Genomic DNA, 14,721 nt, shown 5'->3' with positions numbered 1-14,721 from the left:
AAAAAAAAAAAAAAAAGAATGCTACACAGACACACGCACAAACATGCCATGTGGAAGGGAAGAAGAAAAGAAACAGGGAAGAACAGAGTTAAATGAAATAGAAAACAATAAAAAATACCAGATCTGCAAAAGAAACATAAGAATTGATTCTTTGGGAAAAATAGAGAAGATAAACTTCTAGAAAATCTAATCATGAAATATTTTTTTCAAGAAAAGTAGGAATATAACAATATATATGTAGGAGATTAAAATTATGAGAATATTATACACTTTTAGTGTTAATGCATCCGAGTATTTCTATGAAATGACATATTTTGTGGAAAATACTTAAGTTCTAAAATATACCAAGAAATAGGAAATAAAATGAAAAACACACACTGAAAAATTATTTCCACATAAAACTGAATTATAACAGATGACATTATAAAAGTATAAAGCCCAGATTTAACATTTCCATGACAAATCATGTGGTCTAGAGCATAGAAAAGAATGGAAATTTATGTGATGAGGCTTTGGGGATAGTATAGCCTGGAAAGTATAATCACTTTTATGATTTTAAATATGAAAATTCAAAATAAAACCCTAACAAATTACATAAAACAAATTATTAAAAAATCACTGTTTTCAAATGTTTGTATTCCATGGAATAATGGTTAAATATTAGAAGTATCAAATCCAATGAGAAAAAAAGTAGCTCATTTTCAAAAAGCTGAAATGTGTTTGATAAAATGCAGTACTCACTACTTGTCAAAGCTTTTAAAAAATGGGGAAGAGAAAAATCCCAATTTGATTTCAGTGTGTTTCCCTACTCTTCAATAGTCATTCGCTTCTGTGGTTCTACCCTATAATCTTGTTTCATTCAAAACTAAATCTTACATTGCCCTACTTTTTATCCTTCTTGTTCAATTTCTCCACTAATCCCCCGGTGACTATTGATAGAAGGAATACAGATCACTCCTCTCCTATTCTTCCATTTTCATTTAGCTTTTAGCCTAGATTAGATTCAAAGGTTGATCATAATCAATTGCAGACATTTATTACCTTTGTAACTAGTCCATTTTCTGTTACTGCAATGAAGTACCTGAGGCATGATAGCTTTATTTTAAAAATGTTTATTTAGCTCAGAGTTATGAATGTGCAAGGACATGGTGATGGCATCAGCTCAGTCCCTGGTGAAGCATCACAATGGAGGGAGCACCTGTGGGCGCTTGAGATCACATCACAAGACAAGAAGTTGAAAAGGATGTGCAGTGGTCAAGTTTGTTAATTTTATTCTTTTATATCAGCCCTCTAATAAGAACCAACCTAGGGAACCCACAAAAGTCATCTCAATCCCCTCCAAGGGCACACTCCCAGAGACTGAAAGATCTTTCATCAGTCTCCACCTCCCCAAAGTTCCATTTCACTTCCCACATTGCCATCCTGGGGACCATGCTTCTGACACAAGCCCTTGGGGGACAAACCACATCCAAACCAAAGCACCCTCTTACCTTCTTGCCATCATTGTCAATATCCCAACTTCATAGAACCCAAATACCACATGTACCATAATTGTATCCTAATAGCTGAACACAGGCAGTCTAACCAGTCTAACATTCAGTTGCTAACCATATGCCTCAAACACACCCAAGCCTGCCTAACACTCCTATTCAATTTCCCATTATCTGGGATGACTGAGTTACCTTTGATTCATCTTGTCTCAAAGATTCCCTCACCTCCTGGAAGCCTCCCCTTCAGAAGATGATGTAATCTTATAATTCATGGATTAATTAGATGCAGGATATCAAAACCTCTTCTTTTGCTTACTTAAATATGTAATAATGTAGCTATGTTAGTATGCATAGTGTTATATTCTACCTGTTAAAATGACTGCTCCCATGACGTCAACTCCTCCACTAGAGACTTGTCACTTTCACATGAAACAAATCTAATAGCGTTCTTCACTCTGCCTATTATAATAGAAGTAGTTCTGATAATCACAGATGAACCACTGTATTCTCCTAAATTTTATCTCTTAAGCCTTCAGGGGGTTTTTCAACCTGACCCCATTTGGAGCCACAAGTATCTCCATTTCCAATTGGTTCATTCTGAAGTACAATCAGACTTGAGTGTCTCCTAAATCTTAGTTGTTAAAACAACTGAAAACACAACCAAAACAACAAAACCTTGACAACACATTAATTTCATTTCTCTATATTTGTTTTGGCAACACTACAAATAATTGCCCTCACTCCTTGATTTGTTTTAGCACTTCAAAAGTGAATGGAAAATTCATATTTTTGTCCTCAAAAGATTTTTAAAGATATGAACACACACACACACAATTCTTTTTGAGCTGTAATAGATGAGAATTCAGACAGTGCAAAATATAAGCATATTTTTATCACTCATTCCCAATTTTCAGGCTCTTTCTTTTTGAAGTGGTTTCTTTTTATTTGTTTTCACAAATAATAGCATATTTCACTTATTACTTAATTTATCAAAGAGGGCTTTCAAATACAGGCATTTCTCATTTATTTTGAGTGCTTCATAGTTTGCTATCACATAAATTTATTTCTATAGATATTTCCCTAAAATGAATATTTAGGATGCTCGCAATCTTTTGCTAATGTACTGCTCCAAGCATATTTGTAATTATATTTTTATGGAATAGGATTAACTTTTAAAAAGTGGAATTATCAAATTTAAGGATATGCTCATTTACAGTTGTGATAGATGCTGTGACATTGCTGCTGCGCCAACACCACATGGGAATGACTGTTTCTCTGTGTCCTAATACAGTAGAGTAAGGGAATTTTGCTTTCTGCCAAATACATTAATTGAAATTTTGTTATCCAGATGTAATTCTTATTTGCATTCATTTTGTAATGATTTGGGTTGATCATATCTTTAAATTTTAAAAGTGTTTCTTTTTTTTCCTCTGAATTCATATCCTTAACCATTTTTTCTCTTAATTTGCTTGTTGGAAATTGTTTCATTTTATTTATACATATTATGAAAATTAGCATATCAGCATATGTATTACTAAATAGCCAAGTTACTATGTTTTTTAAACTATGGATATTTTTGCCATGAAAAAGTTAATTTTGATGAGCTCAAATTTACAATTTTTTTAAAGCAGATTTTGACCATGTTTAGAAAGATTTTATCCTACTCCTTTAAAGACCTGCCCTAACCAAGAGTATAAGTGAACTTCACGATGTTTTTCTTTCACATTATTATGCTTTTATTTATTTAATTTTTACTTTATTGATATATAAAATTGAAAACTTGATGGTTTGCTAAACCCTGTGGGATGCTAACAGGATCACATTTTGTTTTGTTCATGTTTAAGAGTCACAACTTCTGTGTCGTCGTTATTTAATCTATCTTCCCTAGAAGTCTCTCTTTAATTGGCAGTGTATTTAATTGGCTTCATTGGCAGTGTATTCTCTCGACTTTCCTTCCTTCCTTCCTTCCTTCCTTCCTTCCTTCCTTCCTTCCTTCCTTCCTTCCTTCCTTCCTTCCTTTCTTTCTTTCTTGCCTATTTTTGCCTCTGAAGCATTTTCCCTCTATTTTGCTATCCCTTCTGCCTTATCTGATTTTTTTAAAAAAATAAATTTATTTTTAAGTGATTCAAACAAAAAGTGTGCCTATGTATATTCAATGCTTTGATACGTGTATACTTGTATAATGTTTTATCTGTTTCCTCGACATTTATCATTTCTTTATGGTGAACATTTCAAAATACTTTCTTTTAGCCTCTTAAAATGTATATAGTACACTCTTGCTATCTGTAGTTATCTACTGTGCAATAGCACTCAGGAGCTTCTTGCTCCTTCCTGTAACTTGGTACCCACCCATTAACGTCTCCCCAAGCCTTCTCCCCTCACTCTCCCTAGGCTCTGACTTATAAATGCTGTAATACCCTTGGGTCCTTTTCTCTAATTATATCTCTCTCTAGGTGACTTCATTGTCACCTAGTAAGTTATATGCTGTATTAATGATGATGATTAGAAACTTTCAGGTTTTCAAAACTACCATCCTTCTAGTGGATCAGGTTGCCCAAAGAACACATGGACCATAAGCTTTCAAAAGGAAGTCCATACGTGCTTCTTTTAAAAACTCTCATAAGGAATTACTGACTCCTACTCCATACATATATGTGAACTACAATTTTCATATTTGGGATAATATACTAGCAATATAGTACAAAATTTGACTTTGGCCCTAGCAAAAGCCAGAAAGAATATAATTTCTACTCGGAATTGCCAACATATGAGTCTAAATTCATTAGTAAAGGTTATAGACAATTTATATCTTTTTTTCTTTCCTGTTAACTAACCAAAGAAAGATTTATACCATAGCTACACCTGTGTACTGCAAAAGAAACACATAAACAGAAGATGAAGCTAAGGAAAAAAAAAAGAAGTTTTGTGTTTTTCTACAAGCACAGATGGATTTTTTGCCTTGGTTTTATAGTCTGAAGCTGGGCCTCAAAACTTGTGTCAAGGAGTAAACATTATTTTGTTATCTGATCATTGCTTTATATTATAGTTGGCAGGTATGTTCCTTTCTGAGTTTCAATTGCTATTGTATAGAATGGTTGTATTCTGAGTGTACCATATCTCATTCTGCAAGAAAATGATTAGGTGATGAATCCAGATCCAACTACAGATCATGTTCTAAGAAATCTCCCGATCAGCAAAATCTCAGTAATGGTAAAAATGTAGTCATCATGGATTAATATCGCCTCACCTTCGTTTCCACTTGGCAGAGAGGGGAAACAGAATGAGAAAAGCAGCCCCTGACATGTGGGACTGACCTGTTCTGGTCAGCTAGAATGGTATGACAAGGAGACCTGACACTTGGAGTTAAGACTTGTGTTTTTCTTTTGGTCATAAACAATTTCACAGGACATCAACATCAGACAAGGTCATTCTGTGACTAGGATAAATCAAGACAAAAGCAAACCCACTTGTAGTCATGTTGGAACACAGACAAAACATAAATATTGTCCAAGCCATAAAATACCAAACATACCCCGGTCCTGGCAAACGTGAGATGCCTGCTGTTCCTTTCCTACTTATAGCCTTCCACCCAGGCTAGGTTTTCCTCTTTCCAGAGAAGATTTATTAGGATGAACAGTCAGAGAATTACCTCTGCTCCTGACAGCCTCTAATCCAGAGCAAATCCTTGTTGCCTGAAATCCTCCCCACAAATCATCTAACACAAACTTTAATACATTGCTAGTGAGTTTTAGGTATAAAAAAATTAATAATTAATAAAATATGGGAACATAAAGAATTAAAAATTCTTAGGGTGTCTAGTTAAGTTCCTCCTGAGCAAGAAAATCAAGAGCAGTCAGCTGTTATTCAATGGAAGAAAGAAAAATGTCATAATTTAAAATAGGAAGAGACATAATCAAATCTTGAGCTCTTTACCATTGTGTTGAGTAAATAGATTAAATGTAGAACGACTAGTTGCACAGAGTGGGTATGAACACAAGATTTTAGTAGTTATTTCAAAATGAACAAAATTTTTATCACCTAATCATCTGCTGCTTTCCTTATATTGGTGTTTTATGGTGTTATTTAATCTTTCCTATTCTGATGTCTTCTCTACTAGCTATGCAAAATTTGGGATAGTCCAGTGGCTTGTTATAGATTTTCTTTTTCCTGTTTTATATCAAGTATAGGGATTGTTACATGGATATGTATGAATTCATATAAATCCACATGTAATGTTTAAAATTATGTCACATAACTGTTTACGTATCATAGAGGAAATAGACACATAGAGTACTAAATGATCAAACTGAAAGACAAAATTAAGATTGTTCAGGCAAATTTTAAAATGTATAAAAAAAACAGAAGGAAAAATTTCTTTATATTTGGACCAACTGAAGGTGATTCTAAGTCACATGGCTTCAATGGAAAATCAAACAAGTCTGAAAAATATTCAGAAATCCAGCATCCACTGAGAGGCAAGTAGATGATCTTTTTCCTTTTAGCATGTTTAAGATCTAATGAAAGACTAATTTATTTGCCCTGGACTCCTTCCGGGCTAGCAGGCTACTTCATCCTCTCTGCTCATGGTGTCAACTCCAAGAGTTGCAATGGCTTGATTTTTATGGGAAAAGAAATGAGCAATTTAGCTCTGTAAACCCTTTCTATGGGCACTCAGACACAGGGTGAGATGAATGAACAAATGAAAGATCTTTCCTAATCCTGGTAGTTTACCAAGTGCAAACAGTAGATGAAAGTGCCTTTGTTTTGGTTTCCATTTTTTCTTCAGAGGAAATGCCCAGCCATGACTGTTCATTGTTTATAAAAGTCTCCTGGATTTTGTCTTTTTCAGAGCTGATTGCTTTTTGAAAGGGGAATATGAAGGAAAAAGAATGTAGCTAAGAGACAGAAATAGTGTCTTTGGACTCTAATAGTGTCTTTGGGTTTAAATCAGTAAATCTCCAACACAATTCCATTCTTCTCTAGGTTGCTTCTGGCAGATATTTGAGCAATATTTGCCTCATTAATTTTTGTCTGGACCACTGATTTTCTGCTGTTTTTTTTTTTTTTGCTAGGCTTTCCTTCAAAGCTGAAAAAAATATATAAATCTGACATAGATGTCTATGCATAATTTTCTCAACTTATATACTTTGCTATAGTCCCATCAACAATTCCAATTCTGTGTCAACACCCTGTGTAACACAGGAATACCGAGCATTGCATTCTTTTTGGCTCAACAAATATCAATCAGGAATATGCTTTAAATACAAAGTAATTGCCAGCTTGTATGTCATAGGAAAACATTTGGACTTTGTTATGTAGATGAATGGAGACTTATTGCAGGTATTTGAGCAATGAAATCTGTATTAGCATTCTGATCAGATGATGTTTTTAGAGAACTTGGCTGTAGCACAAGTAAGAAGTTATCACAGGTGACATAAGCAGATCTCCAAAAGGAGAAAAAGATTTAAGAAATATTTTTAATTGAAATGTAATGGTGCTTGATGGATAGTTCATTTAAGGATATAAGGAGGAAGAAATAGTCAAGGTTGATTTTTTGGTTATTTGGCTTAGGTGAAAAGGTGGGATGTGACAACTTAAAGGAGATCAAAGAAGAGGAAGTGCAGATTTAGATAGCAAAGCCATGAATTCAGCCTCGAATACATTGACCTGGAAGTATTTCAAAGTATTTGAGCCCTGGAATAAACATACAACTGTTTGGTTATGGGGGAAATATGGGCTGGAAAATGGATTTGGGAGTCATTAGCATTTTGGTTAAAATGTTAAGTTTTGCAGTCATAATGAAGTGGTTTTCCATGTATGTTACCCTTTTTTTTTCTGTTTATGTTTTATCTAAGAAAACTTCAAACCCTCATACATACAGGTAGATATGAAACTTGAAATGACATTGAAAAATTTTTATTTTAAATTTTTTTTATTTTTCTCAATTCTCCAATGGACCAGTTAGTTACTTCTAAGCTTCAAATACATCCACTTGTTTGATAAATCTCCTTTGTTTCTCCTCAAGCCTTTTATTTATTTATTTATTTATTTATTTTATTTATTTATTTTATTTTTTTTTAATTTTTTATTGTTGGTTGTTCAAAACATTACATAGTTCTTGATATATCATATTTCACACTTTGATTCAAGTGGGTTATGAGCTCCCATTTTTACCCCATATACAGATTGCAGAATCACATCAGTTACACATCCATTGATTTACATATTGCCATACTAGTGTCTGTTGTGTTCTGCTGCCTTTCCTATCCTCTACTATCCCCCCTCCCCTCCCCTCCCCTCTTCTCTCTCTGCCCCCTCTACTGTCATTCATTTGTCCCCCTTGTATTATTTTTCCCTTTCCCCTCACTTCCTCTTGTATGTACTTTTGTATAACCCTGAGGGTCTCCTTCCATTTCCATGCAATTTCCCTTCTCTCTCCCTTTCCCTCCCACCTCTCATCCCTGTTTAATGTTAATCTTCTTCTCATGCTCTTCGTCCCTACTCTGTTCTTAGTTACTCTCCTTATATCAAAGAAGACATTTGGCATTTGTTTTTTAGGGATTGGCTAGCTTCACTTAGCATAATCTGCTCTAATGCCATCCATTTCCCTGCAAATTCTATGATTTTGTCATTTTTTAATGCAGAGTAATACTCCATTGTGTATAAATGCCACATTTTTTTTATCCATTCGTCTATTGAAGGGCATCTAGGTTGGTTCCACAGTCTTGCTATTGTGAATTGTGCTGCTATGAACATCGATGTAGCAGTGTCCCTGTAGCATGCTCTTTTTAGGTCTTTAGGGAATAGACCGAGAAGGGGAATAGCTGGGTCAAATGGTGGCTCCATTCCCAGCTTTCCAAGAAATCTCCATACTGCTTTCCAAATTGGCTGCACCAATTTGCAGTCCCACCAGCAATGTACAAGTGTACCCTTTTCCCCACATCCTCGCCAGCACTTGTTGTTGTTTGACTTCATAATGTCAAGCCTTTAATTTAAAGGAAACCTACTACAACTCCACTGGGATATTTAATAGGCAATCATGTCAATGTCACATTGTCAAGGTCAATATTGGAGTGATGACATTAAGAAATAAACTCTATTTTCTACTATTAATTAACAGTGCTAGAATTGTGTTCCTTGTGTGTTTTATTTCCAAGAACCTCTATAAAATTTGATGTTTTCCAGAATCTTGAAACTCACTAGAAAACACAAATATAATGCTAAAGAATTTGGATTTCTGGGTAGCCTAGGGTGGCTTACAGGAAGAGAAAAATATTTAGCTATTCTTTTGACCCACAAAATCCCACAAAATCATGCCAGTCAAGAGGTTTAAATCTTCATCTTCACTTTAAGAATACCTAAGAAACTACCCAGGCCATCAAGGGTGGACATATCTAAAAAGCCACCAAGTATCTGAAAGATGTCACTTTAAAGAAGCCAGAATCGCTGCTATTATGAAGACAAACAACAATAAGTTTTGGCAAGGATGTGGGGAAAAGGTACTCTCATACATTGCTGGTGGGACTGCAAATTGGTGCAGCCAATTTGGAAAGCAGTATGGAGATTCTTTGGAAAACTGGGTATGGAACCACCATTTGACCCAGCTATTCCTCTCCTCGAACTATATCCAAAGGACTTAAAAACAGCATACTACAGGGACACAGCCACATCAATGTTTACAGCAGCACAATTCACAATAGCTAAACTGTGGAGCCAACCTAGATGTCCTTCAGTGGATGAATGGATAAAAAAATGTGACATATATACACAATGGAATTTTACTCAGCATTAAAAAAGAACAAAACCATGGCATTTGTAAGTAAATGGGTGGCATTGGAGAAGATAATGCTAAGTGAAGTCAGCCAATCCCCAAAAAGCAAATACAGAATGTTTTCTCTGATGTAAGGAGGTTGACCCATAGTGGGATTGGGAGGGAGAGCACTGGAGGAATAGATGAATTATAGATAGGGAAGAGGGGTGGGAGGGAAAGGGAAGGGATAGGGGATTAGCAAGGATGGTGAAATTCGATGGACATCATTATATAAAGTACATGTATGAAGACTTGAGTTGGGTGTCAACATACTTTATATACAAACAGAGATACAAAAAATTGTGGTATATATGTGTATTAAGAATTGTAATGCAAAAAGAAATAGCGTTACCTTAGATTAGGTAGAGGGAAATGAAAGGAGGGGAAGGCAGGAGATGTGGGGATAAGAAAGATAGTAGAATGAAACAGACATTATTACTTTATGTATGTATGTGGCTGTATGACCAATGTGATTCTACAATATGTATTCTCAAAAAAATGATAAATTATATCCCATCTGTGTATGATATATCAAAGTATATAAGTGCATTGTCCTGTCATGTATAACTAATTAAAACAAAAAAAAAAAATTAAAAAAGGAAGCAATGTGTGCCATTCTGGTGTTACAATGGGGATTTGGTAGGTGTGCCCAGGTCAAACAGTGGGGTTGGATGCAGGGTCGGTGGCCAAAAAAAAGTGTGATGAATTTTTGCTGAACATCCTTAAAGATACAAAGAGTCCGAGTTTAGATGTAGATTCTCTGGTTACTGAACATATTCAGGTGAACAAAGAGCCAAAGATGCTCCACCATAGTTAGAGAGCTCATGAGCTCATGTGTGAGCTCCCCTGCCACAATGAAATGATTCTCACTGAAAAGCAACACATGGTTCCTAATTCAGAAGAGGGGGTTGCAGACAAGAACAAGATATCGCAGAAGAAATTGAAGAAACAAAAATTTAAGGCATGAAACTAAATTCAGCATAAAATAAATGCAAATGTAAGTTTAAATATAAGTTAAAAAGAATCAGGACTTCTGATGCATTTTAACATAAATTTTGAAATGCAAACTAAGAGTAGGTTATATCACTCATAAGGAAAATATAATCCAAAATATCCCGTTCCAATATTAAAAGAATGCTCCTTGCACAAAATTTTCAATATGAATATACAAATTGTTGAGAGTTCAAAAAGGAAACAATAGGTTGTTAATGGTTTTTCTGATTAATATATTTGAAAATACTTCAAAATAACTCCTACTAGTAGTAGTGGACACCAAAAGTATAAATTACATAATATTTTGCCTTCATAAACATGTGTATGTTTCTTATAGACTCAGAAAATAACTACATGTTTAAAGAGATAGAAATCTGTTTCATGTTTACTGCTGAAAAACTTTTTAGGAGATATCTAATCTCTCCGAAGAAGCAGAAATCCCACATAAATATCAACCCATTTCATAACTATTTCATTAAAACAATTGAATTGCCATAATTGTTGGGAAGTTATGAAGCTGTCATTCTTTAAGAAATACAACAGTCATTAATATGGTATTATGTAAAAATGTGAATGTGTAACCGATGTGATTCTGCAACTTGTATTTGGGGTAAAAAATGGGAGTTCATAACCCACTTGAATCAAATGTATGGAAGATGATATGTCATGAGCTTTGTAATGTTTTGAACAACCAATAAAAAAAAAGAACATTTCCCTTTTTTTTTCTTAACCATATTCAGGGTCAGTTTCTGTTTCCCCATTTCAGGTCACCATATGTGACTTTCAACCCTATCAGGCCTCTTTAAGTATTTTGTGAAACTTTATTTATTTAACCAGAAATAAGTTCACAGACAATATAACCTGCCTTCCCATATAATGAAAACACAATGGCATTATTATAATATGAAAGATAAATGAAAGTAATTTATGATAAAACAGTATGTATTTCAGGATGTACCTGTAAGGGCCTAATGGTAGTAAATGATGTAATGTATGCAATTTTTGTTCCTACTTCTAAAGAATAAGTTCTATTATTGTGAATAATATTGCAATAAACATTTTGACTTCCATTTCCCTGAAAAAAAAAAAAAACAATGCCTTAAAATATTCATCGTTCACTGATAATCAAATAAAAAATGGTAGCCAGCTTTCCAAAAGCTGCCAGGATAACACAACTTTTTATTCCAAGCTGATGCAAGAGCCAAGACCTTAAGATTCGCAGAACTTTTTGGGGAAAGCACCAGTTGTTTGGTATCTCTAGAATATTCATTCATTTCATGAAGTTGTGTTAAGAATCAGCATTTGAATTCATATCTTTTCTCTGAGCTTTGCTGCCCTCTAGTGATATCTTCTCCAGTTAAAAATCTACTTAATCATTGAATTAAATATCTATGGAGAGCCAATATTTAAAGATTTCCAGTGTATATGCAAAACAATAACTTTGCTTTAGAGTTAATGCCACTGGTTCCACAGAATAAATTGGCTGGATTAATCACTATACTGGATGAAAGTTGAAAAAAGAATTAATATTCCAAGTAATTAAAACAGTAATGGTGAACATATGATTTGGCATGCTATTTGAGGATGAATGCAATACAACATTGTCTAATGGAATCATATAAATATTTACATTTTAGAACAAAGTAATGCCATGTTGGATACATTTCTACCTAATAAAGTAATGAAAAATTTGAACTAAAGTAATTACAAATTTTCTTGCAAAGTTGTTAATAACTTTGATGCTAGTATAACACAAAATTGTGAATGTATATAGCCTAAAGTTGAGAAATACTTATGAAAATGTGTCTATACATATATAAATGTATATACACAGAGATACACATATATTATATATCTCTGTGTTTGCATGTGTATAAAAATATGTGCCATTTGTTGCCATTAAAAACAGAAAATGTACAAATTATATTATCACATACTTTCAATGACATAGCATATAGGATTTATTAGAAGTATAAAATAAAGTAGTTACTGTGTAGAAATGAAGAACAATAAAATTAAGAGTTTTTACCACTGGTAAATGGAAAGTGAATTTGTATTTATGTGTGTTTTTTAATGTGTATTTATGTGTGCTGTATTTATGTGGTTTTTGTTTTTACTGTATGGATGAATAATTCTATATAAAACATAAATTAAAGAAAGTGGCATGTGCATGCTTCATAGGGCTTGGCTAAATACTGTCAAGTATTATTTTCATTTAACCTTGCTTGGATCACAGCTGGGGCTTATAGATTTGTAGTGCTTGGCTGAATAGCCACCTGGCTATTATAAAAAATTCATGGTTTCAGTCGAGATTTCAATCACTGCCACTTTTCTAAAGGTGAAAAATAAAAATCCTACCTTTATTCACATGAGTGCCCTGACTACTAACATCTATAATATGATACTGACAGTGATTTAGTGAAAGGGGAATGGGGGAAGCTTATCTTTGATATGAGACCTTAGAGTTTCTTATCTTTGGTTTCAATTTGGTTTATATCAAAATTTCATTAATTGTTTAAGTTCAGAGGTCATTCTTAATATTTTTAAATTCATAATATCACCAAACTATTCACACTGGTTGGTTTTAAAAACGATGAAACTACCCACAATAAAAAATTAAAAAAAAAATAAAAATAAAAACGATGAAACTGTCCTTCTTGTCTATTTTTGTTTTTGAAGCCCACATTTCCACTATTCTAGTTTTCCTTTTAGCATAGGCCTTACTAATGATTTGTTCTGTCTTTCATTTGTATCCCAATGTCCTTTTCTTTGTAAATTTTATGCTTTTAGCCCAGGAATTTCTCTATGTGGCCATTGCTATCATCTGACTGCTCTTCTCAACTTAGGTTCTGCGGTTCCTGTGGCCTCCTGCTTTTAGCCACTTGGTTTGTTCCCTGTCAAAACTAACACAGTAATAAAAATAAGTTGCCCTCAAACCAGATTGAAGGATGGTGCCAACTAATGAGTTCAGCACCTTTTTAAATTTTATTTGTTCTCTTTCATTATATATGGCAGTAGAATGTATTTTGACGTATCATATACACAAGGAATATAATTTCCCATCCTTGTGGTTGAACATAATGTGGTGTTATGCTGGTTGTGTATTCATATATGAACATAGGAAAGTGATGGCCGATTTATTCTACTGTTTTTCTCATTCCCACGCAGTCTCCTTTCCCCCCCCATTCCCCACTGTCAAATCTGGTGAACCTCTACTCCCTACCTTCATTGCCTATTGTGAGTCAGCATTCACATATCAAAGAAAACATTTGGCCATTGTTTTTTGGGGATTGGATTATATCACTTAGCATGATAGTCTCTTATTCCATCCATTTACCAGCAAATGCCATAATTTCACTCTTTGTGGCTGAGTAATATTCCATTGTATGTATATACCACACTTTCTTTATCCATTCATCTGTTGAAAGTCACCTAGTTTGGTTCCATAGCTTAGCTATTGTCAACACTTTTTTTTCTTTTAAATTTTTTTATAGATAAACTCATAAATTCCCTTGACTAAGACCACACATTAGTTGGTGGTGGAATAAGGATTAGAAATCATGTTGTCTGACTACCAGCCTGTTTAATATACTTTCTATCACACCAGTCTTATTGCCCTGATACCTTCTGATTTCTCTCCTGTATGATTATTTTCTAAATTCTTGCCAGTCATCCAAGCATAGAATCATGGTATAATTTTAAATTTCTTTTCTTCGAAATTTGGTTATCTTGTTCTTTTGCATAGATTATTTTCCTCAATAACTTTTATACTTTATCCTTTCTTTTTTAAAAATTAACCATAACAATTTATGCCCATGATTTACAATTTATGGTGTCCAGGATTTCTACAAGGTTTATAGCCAAAAATAATGGGCCACTTTCACATTTCTTTCCATCCATGAGATCTGTTCCAAGAGATAAATATCGTTTGTAGGAACACTTTGAATTTTTAGCTTTCACTTCGTTTTCCCCTATAGGAATACATGCATTTGGAACTCTAAATCAAACAAAGTTTGTGCTAGCTGCTTGGTATTTTTAACAGATTTCTCCAGAGTTTTACCTCCATGTCTATAAAAAGCAGGCAAATACCTTATTTTGTGGTTTTCCATTTCTCAGGTAATAGTTCTCTGCTCCCTTCCTTGGAAAATAAAGCTTTATTTCTCTAAAATATCGATGTTCTTCTTTTCTCATCCTTTCCCTATTCTCTTAATTATTTTAGTTTTTGGCTAAATACAGTCAGCATTTTACGATTATATTTAGATAAATGTTATTCACTCCCAAATTCCATAAACCCCATGATTGCATATTCTTTCTTATGTTATTTTAGGTTTTCTCAAGGATTAGTAATTGATTAATTTTTATTTATTAAGTCTTTTATGTACTCAACATTATTTCATGCAGAAACACCTGGAGAGAAGAGTAACTTCT

At 33.8% G+C, this 14,721-nt stretch overlaps 1 pseudogene; it reads left to right on the top strand.

The window, feature by feature from the left end:
- LOC107141120 overlaps positions 1-10,267 on the top strand; it is a 20,003-nt pseudogene extending 9,736 nt beyond the window's left edge.
- The last annotated feature ends 4,454 nt before the right edge of the window (positions 10,268-14,721 follow it).

Source organism: Marmota marmota, unplaced genomic scaffold, assembly GCF_001458135.2.
Source record: "Marmota marmota marmota unplaced genomic scaffold, marMar, whole genome shotgun sequence".
NCBI classification, from domain to species: domain Eukaryota; kingdom Metazoa; phylum Chordata; class Mammalia; order Rodentia; family Sciuridae; genus Marmota; species Marmota marmota.
Note: the sequence above shows the minus strand (reverse complement) of the source record. Positions and strands in the feature narration are given on the sequence as shown.